The sequence below is a fragment of the Giraffa tippelskirchi genome, chromosome 10 (assembly GCF_054371585.1).
Source record: "Giraffa tippelskirchi isolate mGirTip1 chromosome 10, T2T-mGirTip1v1.2.pri, whole genome shotgun sequence".
In the NCBI taxonomy this organism is placed as follows: domain Eukaryota; kingdom Metazoa; phylum Chordata; class Mammalia; order Artiodactyla; family Giraffidae; genus Giraffa; species Giraffa tippelskirchi.
Genome location: NC_137284.1, coordinates 15,319,746 through 15,334,156, shown reverse-complemented (window position 1 = coordinate 15,334,156; position 14,411 = coordinate 15,319,746). Strand labels below are relative to the sequence as shown.

The following is a 14,411-nucleotide window of genomic DNA, read 5'->3' as shown; positions in this document are numbered from 1 at the left end:
TGACAATCTCAGAAATTTGGAAATCCCACAGCATCCAGTGTTATTCTCCTGGGAATCTCCTTATTCAAGGAAAAGCCTCTAGATGACAAGCCCCATGAGGGCAGCAGGCTTTACCTTGTTTGTTCACCAGCATTCCCAGGACACTAGGAGTAGAAGTGGTCTCTTTGCAAGCATCAGGGTAAAGATGAATGTTTAATGAAGCCACAAATCCTGAATCATGGGGAACGTTTACCTGTTACTGAGTTTTTGTAAAGTCAGAGCATCTAGAGTTTTAAACAGACTGGGTCCTTGAGTGCAATACTAGCTTATTTGCCACTTCGTGGGCAAAATGCACATTATTCATGCTGATCAACCTAAGAAAAACGGTTCTAAACCTCTTCAGAGATAAGGGCTGTGCTCGCCAGAGAGGCTGGTGGTTAACCTGTGCTGCTCTGTGTCGCTCTGCTTGCTTTGGAAACGTATCTCCCCACTTATCAGTGCAGGAGTTAGTCCACCTGTCTGGGTATCTGTTTATTCTCTGATACGGTGGGGATGCTAAGCATGTTTGCCTCATAGAATTATTGCAAGAATTGAAATGAGGTAGTCATGGGACTTCCCTGGTGGTCCACTGGCTAAGATTCCACCCTTGCAATGTAGGGGGCCTGGGCTTGATCCCTGGTCAGGGAACTAGATCCTAAATGCCACAACTAAAGATCCCTCATGCTGCAACTGAAGATTCCACATGCTGCAACAAATACTGAAAATGCCTCATGCCGCAACTAAGACAGGGCACAGCCAAATGGATGAATAAATATTGTTTCAAAAATGAGCTAATCAGTGTAAAGTTTCCCAGGTGGCGCTAGTGGTGAAGAACCCACCTGCCAATGCAGGTAGCCATAAGAGATGTGAGTTCAATCCCTGGGGAAGATCCCCTGGAGGAGGGCGTGGCAACCCACTCCAGTATTCTTGCCTGGAGAATCCCATGGACAGAGGAGTCTGGAAGGCTATAGTCTGTAGGCTCGCAGAGTCGGACATGACCGAAATGACTAAACGTGTAAAGCACCTAGAACAGGGTGTGGCCGGGAAGGAGCGCCGGGGATTGTGAGCAGTGTTGGTGCAGGGTTGATATCCCCTATTCAGCAGGATGTGCTATCTGAGGAAGAGGTGAGTCTCTTCCCCAAACCTGAGGCCTCAAACCTGTGAGAAGTCTGGGGATTGAACTCGCATCTCCTACGGCTACCTGCATTGGCAGATGGATTCTTTACCACTAGCGCCACCTGGGAAATTTAACTCATTTTTTAAACACTATTTATTTATCTATTTGGCCCAAGTTGGGGGATCCTGGGGTCATGTGGGGAGGGCAGCCACCAGTGGCCGGGTCCAGCAGGGGGTATCGGGTTTCCGAACAAGGACACATGAGGAGGACACCCCCATTACGAGACAACAGAGCCCCCGGGTAGCAAGTTACAGCATGGGGCTGGATCACGCCTTGTTCTCAGAGGAAGCTGGCTAATACCTCCCAGGGGTTCTTCACATTCAGAATTCAGACAAATTGCTGCTTTTTAATTAACAGAGCCCAACAACTCTGTTATCTGTCTTCTCATGAATCTATTTTCTCTAATCCCTTCTCCTTTTCCCACCCTGTCTGCTTCTGAGCTGTAATCTGCAAGGCGCTCTCTGAGGAGTGGGGGTGGGGGAGGAGCAGGGGGGAGGTGGGCACGTGGAGCCCAGGGCCTGCGGCCCGAGGTCGGCGGCCAGCAGGCACCCAGCTCTCTGTTGGCTGCCGCAGAGGTCTGTGACCGAGACCCCCGAGTGAAGCATGTGGCTGGGGTGTCATCCACAAGCCGGGGGTTATTAAGGATGTGGCACGACTCCCTTGACAGGAACCAAGAGGAGCAGTGTTCAGGGATGTCTCCAAATACTCCATTAATTTAAGTTTAGTAGGACAGTTATTGAATAATAAATAACAGCCAGATCAAGGAAACATATTTATCAGGGATTCATGCCCAGATAACACAATTGTGGCTGCACCAGTGGAGAAGCCAGAGCGTTAATAGCTGCATCTCAGTGAACAAAATCCTCCGGTGATGGTGAGGAGGGCTCTGCCTCATGCTGCCGACACCCTGGGGTTCCCCTGAAAGCAGCACGCTTTGTTCAGGCAGGGGCGGCCCTTTTGCTGAGAAGGTGGACTCATCGCCACACGGGGCCAGGCACAGCTGTGATCAGGGTTCGCTCCGGAGCATCCCCATGAGGTCTGGTGCTGCAGATGTCAGATGGGGTCACCTGTTTGCATCACCGCTTTGGTTCCCACCCAGGACTCCGCAACAGTCTCTGTTTCTAGCAAACAGCTTCTTTCCAGCTCCATTCCCAGTGGGGCACATCAAAATGCCTTTTGAGAAAAGAAAAAAAAAAAAAAAAACCTTAGTTAAAAATATCCCCTTCCACTTGCCTGTTCCTCACTTATTAGAACAGTGCCTAAGGCAGCATGGGTGTCACTGGAAGTTCTATTTGTGATGGGTCTGGAAGAGTTGATATGTTTATGAATATTTACACCTCCAAGAGGAGACTAGACTGCTGTTAAGTAGAATTCTTTTTAATTCTTCAAATCTTCTCTCGTGATGTTGAAAGTGCTGTGGACCATACAAAGGTAGAGAGAGGAACGCAAAAGAAAGGAAGAGGGACCCCAGTGTGAGTTCCCCAAAGCCTGCACCACAGGCCCCCAGATGCCAGAGGGTGAAGGAAGGAACTGGGTGAGGTGTTGGCTGTAGACCCTTGGTCTAGGGTCTTCCCTCAGCTTTCTTTTCATCTGATGCTTCCCAGTGTTGGATTAAATGTTCTCGGTGTCAGAATCCCTTAGCAGAGGACAAGGGTGGGGGAGGAGGGAGGCTCGTTCACGCAGGAGCCGAGCAAGAGGCAGGAAGGCAGCTGCCCAAGTATCAAGCGGAAAGAGCACTTATTAGGATGTGATGTTCTTTAGGTGACAAGCAACTTTGGAATTGAACGATCCATCTTTCTCAGGATGTCAGGAATGAACTACTGCTTCCTACTTGTCTCCACACACAGGCACTGTCTTCTTCCAAGGCACTTGAACACTTACATTTTCGGGAAAATGTCAGAGGTACGACCTGATACAAAGTACGTCTGGTGCCCTGCTCTTGGTTTCCCCAGAGAGTCTAAGTAAGTTGCTTGAGAACAGACAGCAAGTCAGAACACAAGGGTGGAGCGCTTCCAGAGTCATCTCCAGGGTAGGCCTTGGGCTGCATCTCCGAAGTGTGACTACGACAGAAGCCTTGGCTCTGGTACCTCTGGTCCTGCTGCAGAGCAGCGGTGACTGCCTTCCCTCCTGTTCCTTTCATCAGGCGAGCATCTTGACATTTTTCTGCTGGAGGAGCAGCCCCCAGAGACTGCCAGGGACTTGGTTTGCCTCCTGCTTGGCTGCAAGGCCATCGAAGCAGGTGACTGTCGAGCCATTACTGTGCCCTGATTTGCAAGTTCCTCTGCAAAGGAGCCTTCCCTTGGCAGGCTGTCTGCCATTAGGAAGATGTCTATCAGTAGGCAGTCTTGTGCTCATCTCTCAGCTAATTTAGAGAAGCCCAGAGTAAATGCCTCTATAACATTCTAGAAAATGCAGAAATCACAGGATGTGCCTTGTTCAGAAAATGTGGTTGGTGCCCGATTAGAGGTGATGCTTTGGATTGGGGAAAGGAGGAAATGCCAGAGACCAGCCCACAGAGCCCACCTCTCCAATGCAGAGGTCGTCTTGTGCTCTGGCCAAGCTCTGGGACCCTGAGTCCTTGTGGCCCACTGTCAATTATAGAGAGAGTGACTCCACACTTCTGCCCTGTGAAGACCCTGCTGCTTCACTGAGCAGCTGCCACCCCATCTCCAGGATCCAACCCAGCAGCCACTAGGTTTTAGGAAGGAATGAAGCCATCTGTGACTGTCCCTCTGAGGGGGGTGGGTCCTTTGTTCATTCAATGAACACTTACTAAGTTCCTGCTGGGAGGCTAGACCTTAGGAAGAACCAATCATTGAGTAGAGCAGACGCACGTGGGAGATGCTGGGCAGACAGTCAGAATCCCACCTTTAGGCAGGTACAAAACACAGCTCAGAAGTGATGACATAGTTTCTTGAGGGACTCCATACACCAGCTGAAAGAGGGGGGATGCGATGCTGAGGGGCAAGGTGGGATCTACCAGCGGGCTTCCTGCCTGGAGGTTGATTGGAACTAGCTCTTAAACACTGCCAATTTTTTTCTTTAGAGACCACCTGTGTGGATTCCTAAATCCATGATGGTCATTTTGTTCATACCACGGGTGGGGCAGCCCTGAGACAGGAGCAATTTCTTTTCGGATCACCGTCTGAGACTCAGGGCTGGCCGTTAGCATCCTCATCTTGAAGTGGCAGTTATTTCTAAGGCCCTTCTTTGGTGCTCTGTGATTTTGGGATGATTCCATTCCTTAGAATTTCCAAGTTTCCTTCCATAACCCTCTGTACTTAGATGGACTCGGGGGGCCCAGGCTCCAGTTCAGACTTCCTCTATGACCTCATGAAAGTTACCTGACCTCTCTCTGCTGCAGTCTCCCACATATAAAATAAGGTTGATAATAATACCCACCCCTAAATAGAGTGTGGGTTAAGAGAGGTGACATATAAGATGCCTGACGGACAGCAGATGCTTGCCAGACCAGCTCTTCCTCCGGTGGGCTTCCGATCACTAGTGTGACCATCCTCTGATGGTGATCTCCCCCGCCCCCCACTCCAGCTCTCCTCCTGTTCTAACCCGACTGTGATGTCATCTACTGCAGCCTCAGTTTGCTTCCCAGTCTAGAGTCCCAGCACTTGACCTCCAGCCAGAGGATGTTGACCATGGACATGGGCCGACACTGAAAACCAGACTCTTCTTCTTCCACGGGCCCTAGCTAAACACTTGCCAGCTCTGCCTCCAGGTATATCTCTGGAGCCCCAGACCCATATGTCCTGCTGCATAAATGGCATGTCCAATAGCTGTTCCGTGGACACTTTGGATTCAGTAAATGCAGTCCTAATTTATTTGTTTTATATGTCTGTTCTGCCTTTGAGTCCCTTCTCAGAAAATGGCGCCTGGTGGCTCCTATAGAAACTGGGTCACCCATTCCTTCTCCCTTGCCTCCCCCATCCTTCCCGCCCCGAATCCTACTGATTCTTATCCTGTACATTTCTTTGTATTCTCTACTTCCATCAACCCCGCTGTAGTTCACGGCGCCATCATGGATTGCCAGGCTGACATTGTCAACTTTCAAGGTCTCCTTGCTTCCCTGCAGGACCACACTGGGCTGCTGGTGGGATGCTTCCAGGACCACACAGCTCAGCATGGTGTCCTCGCTCCCCACTCTCCTCCAGAGACTTCTCAAGTGTCCCTTATAACGTTTTACAAATTATCACAGTTTGTAGAGTATTGCTTGTCTCATTTCTTGGTATGTTTCTACACATATTTCTCACCCTTTTTCTCCAGCTCCCATCCCAAGCAAGAAGGTTCCCATGACTGTCAGCCACGAGTCCACATCCATACCCACCTAAACACACACACACACACACACACACACACACACACACACACACCTGCTTCTGCTGATCTTTCTGGTGTTAGCTTAGCCTCGGCTTCCTGTGGCAGCCTCTCCTGATCCCTTCCAAGTGGCAGCAGAAATCTGGGTCTTCACCATTATGTCATGTTACAACCCACTGCAGAATCTAGCTATGCATCTGTATTTCCCCAGGAGAGGCAAGCTTGAGGGGACAGTGATGTCCTGTAATCCCACCCAGCACAGTGCCTGGCATCTGGAAGGTGACCAACAAGTGTGTCTTTATTAACTGAATGCAGATACGAATGAATGAAGAGACAAAGATATCGGCAGATGAATCCACTCTCAGATATGCTCCCTTTGTTGGAAGTGTTTACCGGCTTGCACTTGCAATTATTCGAGGTCTACCTGTGAGGGACGATTCATCTGGATTTCTCCCATCATTGTTCTGCCCCTTTCTTCTCTGCTCTTTTCATGATGCATAATACAAACAACTGCGTGCAATCACTCACAATTGGGAGCATCCATGGGCGGATGAGGATGTGTGAGAGAGAGGGCTCTGTGGGGGCTGAGGCCGGTTCCATTTGTCAGAAGGCGCCACCGTCAGAGCCCACACGCCAGCACTGTGGACCTCAGCCCGGGTCCTTCTGCAGCCGTATCACGGCCAAGTTGGAAATCTATTTTCCTGGGAGTGCACAGCTGTCACCTCACATTTTAGGGAACGGCAGGGGGTTTGCGAAGGAGGCAGGAAGGAAAGGCTAGTTAATTTAGAAGCTGAGGGAGCGGGAGGCCTGGTGGGGTGGAGGCTTGGCCAGCCCAGCCTCCTCCCCAGAGAAGGAGGTAATGGGAGAGTGATTCCTCCTGAACACTCAGTGGGGGTTCATCTCTGTTCTCTCATGATCAGCTCCAGGGAAATTTAGACAGGTTTCAAGCCAAAATAAGATTTCTCAAGCAGCCAGAACAGCAACTTGCATCTGGACCCACAGCCCCAGCTGGGTCTCTCTGCCTCTTGCATCCTCCCAGATGGTAAAGATCCTCGAATAAGGAGAGGGTTGATGATGTGGAAGATGAAAGGGGATCCATCTGGACTTTGCTTGAGCCATCCTGGCCACGCAGGGATCTGGCTGGTCCATGCTGGGCAGACTGGGGTGGGGGTGAAGCTGTGTGGGGCATCCCCACGAGAGAAGGCAGGTGACCACACCTCTTCTGCAAGAGGTCCTCCTTCTGATGGAGCGCCCGGGAGGGGCTTTCTCTCTGAATCACATCCTCCAATTTTTTTCCCTTGATAATCAAATTACAATAACAAGTTGACACTGAAAATAGAGGGGGCGGCTTGAATATCTTAAAAATTAAGTTCATCCAGAAGCTTGCTTGGGTGAAACTCAGGCTTTGTGCTTGGGCGAGTCACCAAGGGTCCTAACCTCACGCTCGGCAACCAAAGTTGCCTGGACACGTTGGGAAAGGTGCCCAGGTCTCACCACCTGGGTCCCTAAGATGAACTGAACAGCAGAACTGGCCCCGAGTGAAATACAAAAGGAACCAGGGGATGGGGGTTACACTAAGGGGACAGCTCGGTGATGCTGTTCTTTTGAGGCCCACTGGAGCCCACATGAGTGGGTCGTTGGCAGGCTGCCATGGTCACTGTAAGGGGGCCCAGCCCCTGCTTGTGGGGTCTTGTGGTTCTCTCTTGCCATGTCCCTAAATTGATGATATGATGCACCTGCCTAGGAAAGTTGTCAGAAAGATGGAGAATGCAACTGTCAGTGGGGTTTCTGGTTCCTTCTGAGCTGGGCGCACAGGGGCAGTGGATGGATTTGTCTGCTCTGAGCACACGAGGCTGTTCCTCCTGGCCAGGCTCTCAGGGCCTGTCTGATGAACGATAGACAGGGTGGTCTTGTCGCCGTGGCCCCGGACACTGCTGGAGCCCTGCAACACACCCTCCCAGGGACCCTGCCTTCCCGGAGCAGGAGTGGGGGCCTCTTCAGGTCCCCGTGTCACGTGAGAACGTGGGCCTAATGATGGTGATTAGTCAGTGTCCAGCGAGGGAACAAGTGGGTCCCCGCCCCCATGCCAGCGCAACACGCCAGTGAGGCATTTGATGAGGGGGTGGAAGGTCATTAGCCACCAGGGCTGGTATTGATCCAGGAGCGAGGTCCTGGGATTTGGAGGCAAGTCACAGCTCCTTCTCGTGCAATTCGAGCAGTTACGCCTTTATGGAGGCCTCTGTGCACCCAGGGTGCTCAGAGGACCGCTGCGCTGTGGAGGGGCCCAAAGAAAGCCCCTGAACCAACCCCGAGTCAGCCTCTGTCTGTGTAGCGTGAATGTCACAGGCGCTACTACTGCCAGAGTGTTTGGTCTCTTTGTTCTTCTACTTTTCCTTCTTGGTTCATGTAGCTGTGTTCCCAGCAGACACCCTCCCCCTGTGCAGACAGAAGACAGTGTCCATCAAGCAACCCACAAGGGACAATGTGTTTTGCTCTCAATTGGTACCCTCGAGTTAGGAGGTGAGGGCACTCAGGAAGGGGCAGGTGAGGATGCTCGGAGACATCGGACAGGGTGTCCTGCTCCTTTCCCAGTCCCTCTGCCCCATCTGCTTCTCAAATAGGTGATTTCAAGGCAGTTTAAGCACAAAGGGAACTGCAGGTGGTGGAGGGGTGGTCGGAGCCCAGGGAGAGAGCCGGTACAGGGGAAAGGGAATGTCATACAGCGAGAGGCAGATCCAAACCCTAAGAACTCACCAGTGTTTGTGAGTTGGTTCAGTCAGTAATAACAACATCATGTCATCACCTAAGGTCTGTTGATACAATGAACACTCGACCATGTGACAAAGTAAACCCCACGCCAGGCGCTTTGTATGCATTATCTAGTTTCATCCTCATAGAAGCCCTAGGAAGTAGGTGCTATTGTTCTTTTCCATCATACAGTTTTAAAAAACCACACACACGCATGAGTAAGTCACTGTGATGCAGAAAGTCTAAGTAACTTTCCCAAGGTCACCGGCTAACAGAGTCTTGGGGTTTAAACAAAAAAAAAAAACCTGGGATTTGAACTCAAACTCTCCCTGGTAGTTAATCCTTTCATCTGGCTTTTTTTCCAGCTAACTTGCAGTATTTCTCAGCCTTTTATAGCCCAAGCCCCCGCAAAGCTTTCTGATTCCTTCCCTGCTGATCTCTCCCAGGTAAGGAGCTATTCTGGCTGGTTGTCCCTCCCACTCTTTGTGTTGTGAAATCTGCAGGTGTGGTGTTTTACTGCTCAAGTCCTTACCCAGAGTAGAATCCTGGCCTCCCTACCCCTTCCCCATCCTGTGGGTGTTTATCTGTATTTGCAAGACAGCATCTCCTGAGTTCCTCTACCTTCTGTGGGGAAGGGGCATCATGGCACTGATGCTCAGGATGACCCCTGCCCCCGCCAAGCAGGCGACCACTCCCTTCATGCACTGGGCATTGTTTCTGGTGGGGCAGGTCTGCAAGTAAACTCATGGCGTCTACCCGGGGGAGGGGATTCCACGCTGAGTCTTTCCACACTCATCCCAAAGCCAGCTCCTCTCTCCATGCACATGTAGGGGATACATGAGACATTCCTGCAGGGAAGTAGTCAGAAGTCAGTTTGGAAAGATGAGGAAGGTCTTCAACTGATGGATGAAGAGTTTTCCAGGAGGCAGTGGGCAGTAGGAGCTGCTTGATGAGGAGAACAGTGAGTCAGGCAGATGGGCTGAGGCCACAGACTATGGGGCAGGTTGGGTGAAATTTAGGGATGAGTTTAGGAAGAGCCAGAGCGGATCAGGGGGTGTGGTGTGAGGGGCAGGTGACCAGGAACACCCTCTGAAAGGAGAATTTCAGGGGTGGGGTACACAAATGGCACATTGAGGAAACACAGGGAAACCCACACCTTCTTAGCCACTTGACTTGAGCATGTCCATAAATCTGGACCCACTTAATTCGGGGGCTGAGCGGGTAAGGAAGGGGAATAAGCCCTTCCCGCCCAGGTCCTCAGGGGGTTGACAGGCCTCCTTCTCAGTCTGTGATGTCTGCCCTCTGGCAGTTCGGACGCCCCATTCAGAGGCCCCGGGAGGATGATGTGGCTGGTGGGCTGGACTCTGAGAGCCCTGGCTGCCAGCTCCCACCGAGCCTCGCGTCCTGCAGAATGCAACCCAGATGCTCCAAGGCCTTCCTGTCCCAAAAGCAAGCCCCCTCCACCCCTTCCTGTCCTGGGCAGTAGAGTCACCACCTTTCACATGGGGCATGGAGGTGTCTCACTGTAGTGGTCAGAGTTCACTGATTGCATGTCTCTGACTAGCGCTGCAGGGCTTTGAGGGCATCAAGGGTCTTCTTCCCTCATTCCCTGTGTCCCTCCCAAGACCTGCTGAGGCCGCCTTGGATACAATGGTCCCACAGGACAGGAGGTGGCACTGCTGGCCCACGCAGGGGCTATGTCGACCTCTACACTCGCGTGCTTGGGGACACCAGGCTATGGGGACAATAACATCTGTCCTCTGGTCCCCTCCCTAGCATCTCCTTTCTGATGCTATGACTGTGGCATTAAAGAGGCTTGGAATTCTGAAATCCCTGAACATGGGGATGAGCAAAGGAGCACCAGCCGGCAGGAAAGGACATGGGACCCTTGCCACTTCACTGCTTGCCACTCTGAAAGGGAGAGGACAGGGGTGGGTCTCACTGATCCAACACGGTCACAGATGAGAAGCAGCATGAAATGGCAGGACAGCTTTGTAGAGCGCTGTCTGGCACCTTTGCCAACATCACAGAGGCTTGAGGGAGCAACCCAAAACACAGCACATTTTTTTTTTTTTTCAGAAACTTAGAGGCAATAGTGAGTCAGAAGAGTAAGAAGGAGACCAACCTTGACTCTTACAACCAACTATTTTTTAAACTTTGTCTGCACTCACTTCTTTGGACAGCAGGAGAATGTGGGCTCCTATCCCAGCTCTGCCACTGGCTAGTTGTGTGACCTCGGGAATCATGCTTAAACTATCTGGGCTGCAGTTGCTTCACCTGTAATAATAATACCTCCCACACAGGGATTTCCAAGAGCGTTAAGACAGACATCATGTTGTGCCTTTGTCTGTATGCCTGGCAATAGAGGATAGTTCAATTTTAGTTGCCATTATTTAGAAAAAAATTAAATCATACATCTTTTTATGAAAGTAAAATTATACATGTCAATAACCACAGTCTACTGATAATTACCTGTGTTGGTTAAACAATCACTTGAGCCAGAGAAGTTGCCATTTTTCCCTCAGTTTATAGATAAAGAAGCTAAACGCTCTTATGGGAGGGTGACAGGGTGAGGCAAGGCTAGGAGACAGGTATACTACCTGTGCTGGGAGAGAACGCAGAGGAGATGCCACCATGGAGAAACTGACTCAGCTCCGTGCATGTCCAGATCACGTGGCTGATGACCAGGCCCCTATCTCTCCACCCAGAGCTCTTTCTATTCTCTCTGCTCTTTCCCACTGGGGCCACCTGAATATTCATTGGAAGGACTGGTGCTGAAGCTGAAACTCCGATATTTTGGCCACCTGATACGAAGAGCTGACTCATTGGAAAAGACCCTGACACTGGGAAAGATTGAGGGCAGGAGGAGAAGGGGATGACAGAGGATAAGATGGTTGGACGGCATCACTGACTCAAAGGACGTGAGTTTGAGCAAACTCCAGGAGAAAGTGAAGGACAGGGATGCCTGGCGTGCTTGGGGTTGCAAAGAGTTGGACATGACTTAGCGACTGAACAACAACAGTGAAAGCATCAGACGTGACAATGAGAGGTGGCCACAGCCTGATTTGCAGGGACAATGGCTTGATGGTGAAATCCTTCTGCCGAGACCAGAAATGCAGTACAGGGAAAGAGTTCACATCTCCATCCCCATAGTGTGCGTTCATTTGGTGCTGAAGGGGACTGGTGCACTGCCATCCACCTGGGGCCTGATTTCTAGGGGCCGCCCCCCAGGAGGCTGGACTGGGCTCCAGCACAGTGAACCCTTAGTTAGCATCACTCACAAAAACCAAAGTTTGTCTGAATTCACCCAAACAGCAGCCATCTCTGAGCTGTGGCCCTTTTCCTGCCCACTGGTAGTCCAGGCTGCACAGTACAGATGCCAGCTTGTTTTTCTTTAAGGTCAGGGCAAATTGCAAGGTGATGGCGACCTTGGCAACATGAGAGGGTGATGAGTCAAAGACAGCTGGGGCTCCTTTTTTCTTTAGCAGGATCTGAATTTCCGACCCAGCTGCTGTGAGAGCCTAAAATTGACATTTGCGCCAAGTATTAATATAAACTTCATCATCTCTCGACAAAGGTGGCAAAATGAGCCCATTTATAGGAGTTGCACTTTCCACCCCAGCCCAACTTCTGATAAAAGAGAGACCAAAGGAGTTAGAAGAAAATCTCAAATTTAGCCTCAATATAGAGGTCATTCCTACCTATTAATAGCTCCCACCCTGTGCAAGAATCCCCTTTGCAAGACCCCATGGATGGCCCTACAGCCTCTACCTGACCACTTCCAGGAGCAGAGAGCTCTGGCTCTGGAAATATCCCCAAATCTAATTTTGAGCTCCCCAGGCCCCTTTTTGGCTTAAATTGGATCTCATCTTTTTTTTTTTTTTTTTTTTACTATATTTATTTTAATTGGAAGATAATCACTTTACAATATTGTGATGGTTTTTGCCATACATCAGTGTGAATCTGTCATAGGTATACATGTGTCCCCTCCAACATGAATCCCCCTCCCACATCGCTTCCCATCCCATCCCTCTGCGATGTCACAGAGCACCGGCTTTGGGTGCCCTGCATCATATATCAAGCTGGCACTGGTTATCTATTTTACATATGGTAATATATATGTTTAAATGCTATTCTCTCAAATCATCCCACCCTCTCCTCCCACTGAGTCCAAGAGTCTGTTCTTTATACGTCTGTGTCTCCTTTGCTGCCCTGCATGTAGGATCGTCAGTACCATCCTTCTAGATTCCATATATATGCATTAATATATGGTATTTGTCTTTCTCTTTCTGACTTACTTCACTCTGTACAATAGGCTCTAGGTTCATGGAAACAACCTAGATGTCCATCGACAGATGAATGGAAGTTGTGTTCATATGCACAATAGAGTATTACTCAGCTATAAAATAATGCATTTGAGTCAGTTCTAATAAGGTGAATGGATCTCATCTTTAATTTCCTGTGGCTCTCACCTGTTGGAACGGCTTCCCAGGACGAATATATCTTCATCCTTGAGGTGGCGTGGTGCTCTGACTTATTCTGAAGTTGACTCTCTTGAACCAAACAAGTCTCGTGTTTTCTTCATTTATTTAGTCATTCCTTAAAATTCTCCGCCTTTCGCTGTCTAGCCTCAATGACTAGGGCACTGGGTAAACCCTGTCTGAATGCCTTCTGTTGATGCGTGCACACTGGTCAGTTCTAACTCTTTGTCTTCTAAGGCAGACCTTCCACCTGGGAAGGGAGCAGCAGGGTCGTGGCCACAAAGATCACTCAGACCATCAGCACCCAGAGGGACACGCAGGGAAACACCGGGAGAGGGAGTAACAAGCAGACAGAAGAAGCAGTAGATGTAGGATGACCCAAGAACTAGATTTGTTCTCCTGTTAATAAACGGGGCCCCTCCTCAGCAGAGACTGAAGCTGCTGGTTCTTTATCCTGAATCAGCTTCTCCACATCCTGGACCGTATTTCCCAGAGATCGAGATCTTTTTGACTCCGGATTCTGGTGGGTGTTAACTACTTTTGTCAGCTTGCTATGGTCCCTAGGAGACGATAGGATGCATTCACATCCTTTATTAGGTCACGGCTTCAATTAAATGTCCAATAAGACAGGACCAGGCACAGGGACCTAAGACACACCCCTGTTCTTGGCTACATTAGACACACTGGAAACACAGCTTCACGTGTTTACAGCTTCGTTTTGTAATGTTTGTGAGTGAACATGATTTTAAGGAGTGAGAACAATGTCAAGGAAGCATCGGATCATCTGATTACAGTATGTGGGCATATAAACAAATGTGAACAATAAAACTGAACACTTCTCTCACTAGACCACGGAGAATATTTCATCGATCTTTTGCAATCTTGGCAGCTAAGCAGTGCCTGGCACATCATAAGAATTTGCTCCATGTTTATTTTTTTTTTTTTAATGAACACTCACAGTGTCACATTATCCTGGGAAAGAATGGCGATCAGAGACGTTTTCAGCTCTTTTCCACTGCATTTCAATTGCGAGTCTGCAAAGTGACCCTAATTCATCGCCCCCCAGTCAGCCCCGGTGATTGGCCTCTTCTCTTCCCATTCTCATATTATAAATAGATTTTGAATTTTGAGTGTATCGAGGTCTCAGCTTTCTTGAGGGAATCAGTTCTTCGTGTAGGTGTGTTAGTCTGCTCAGATAATAACAAAATGCTGCAGAATGGGTGGCTGCAGTGGCAGAAATTTACTCACAGCTCAATGGTTGGAAGGCTGAGACCAGGGTGTCAGTCAGGTTGGTTTCTCCCGATGCCTCCTCCCTCCTCAGCGCGCAGACGGCCATCTTCTTGCCATGTCCCCACATGGCCTTATCTCTGCACGCGCCCTGCATCTTCCTTGTTGTTGTTGTTCAGTCCCAAAGTCGTGTCCAACTCTTTGCAACCCCATGTACTGCAGCATGCCGGGCTTCCCTGTCCTTCACCTTCTCCCAGAGTTGCTCAAATTCATGGCAGTAGAGTTAGTGGGACACAAGTCAGTTCGGATGAGAACTTACTCTAACAGACTCATTTTAGCTCAACCACCTCCATGGCAGCCCACATCAGTACTCTTGCCTGGGGAACCCATGGGCAGAGGAGTCTGGTGGGCTACAATCCATGGAGTTACAA

General features: G+C 49.9%; 1 long non-coding RNA gene across 1 annotated transcript; it reads right to left on the bottom strand.

The window, feature by feature from the left end:
* Positions 1-1,954: 1,954 nt before the first annotated feature.
* LOC145524885 (uncharacterized) lies at positions 1,955-13,289 on the bottom strand. Its single transcript, XR_014067924.1, has 2 exons — positions 12,745-13,289; positions 1,955-2,368 (listed from the first exon to the last, which is right to left on the bottom strand). It is a non-coding gene; the product is annotated as an uncharacterized LOC145524885 (long non-coding RNA).
* Between the last annotated feature and the right edge of the window lie 1,122 nt (positions 13,290-14,411).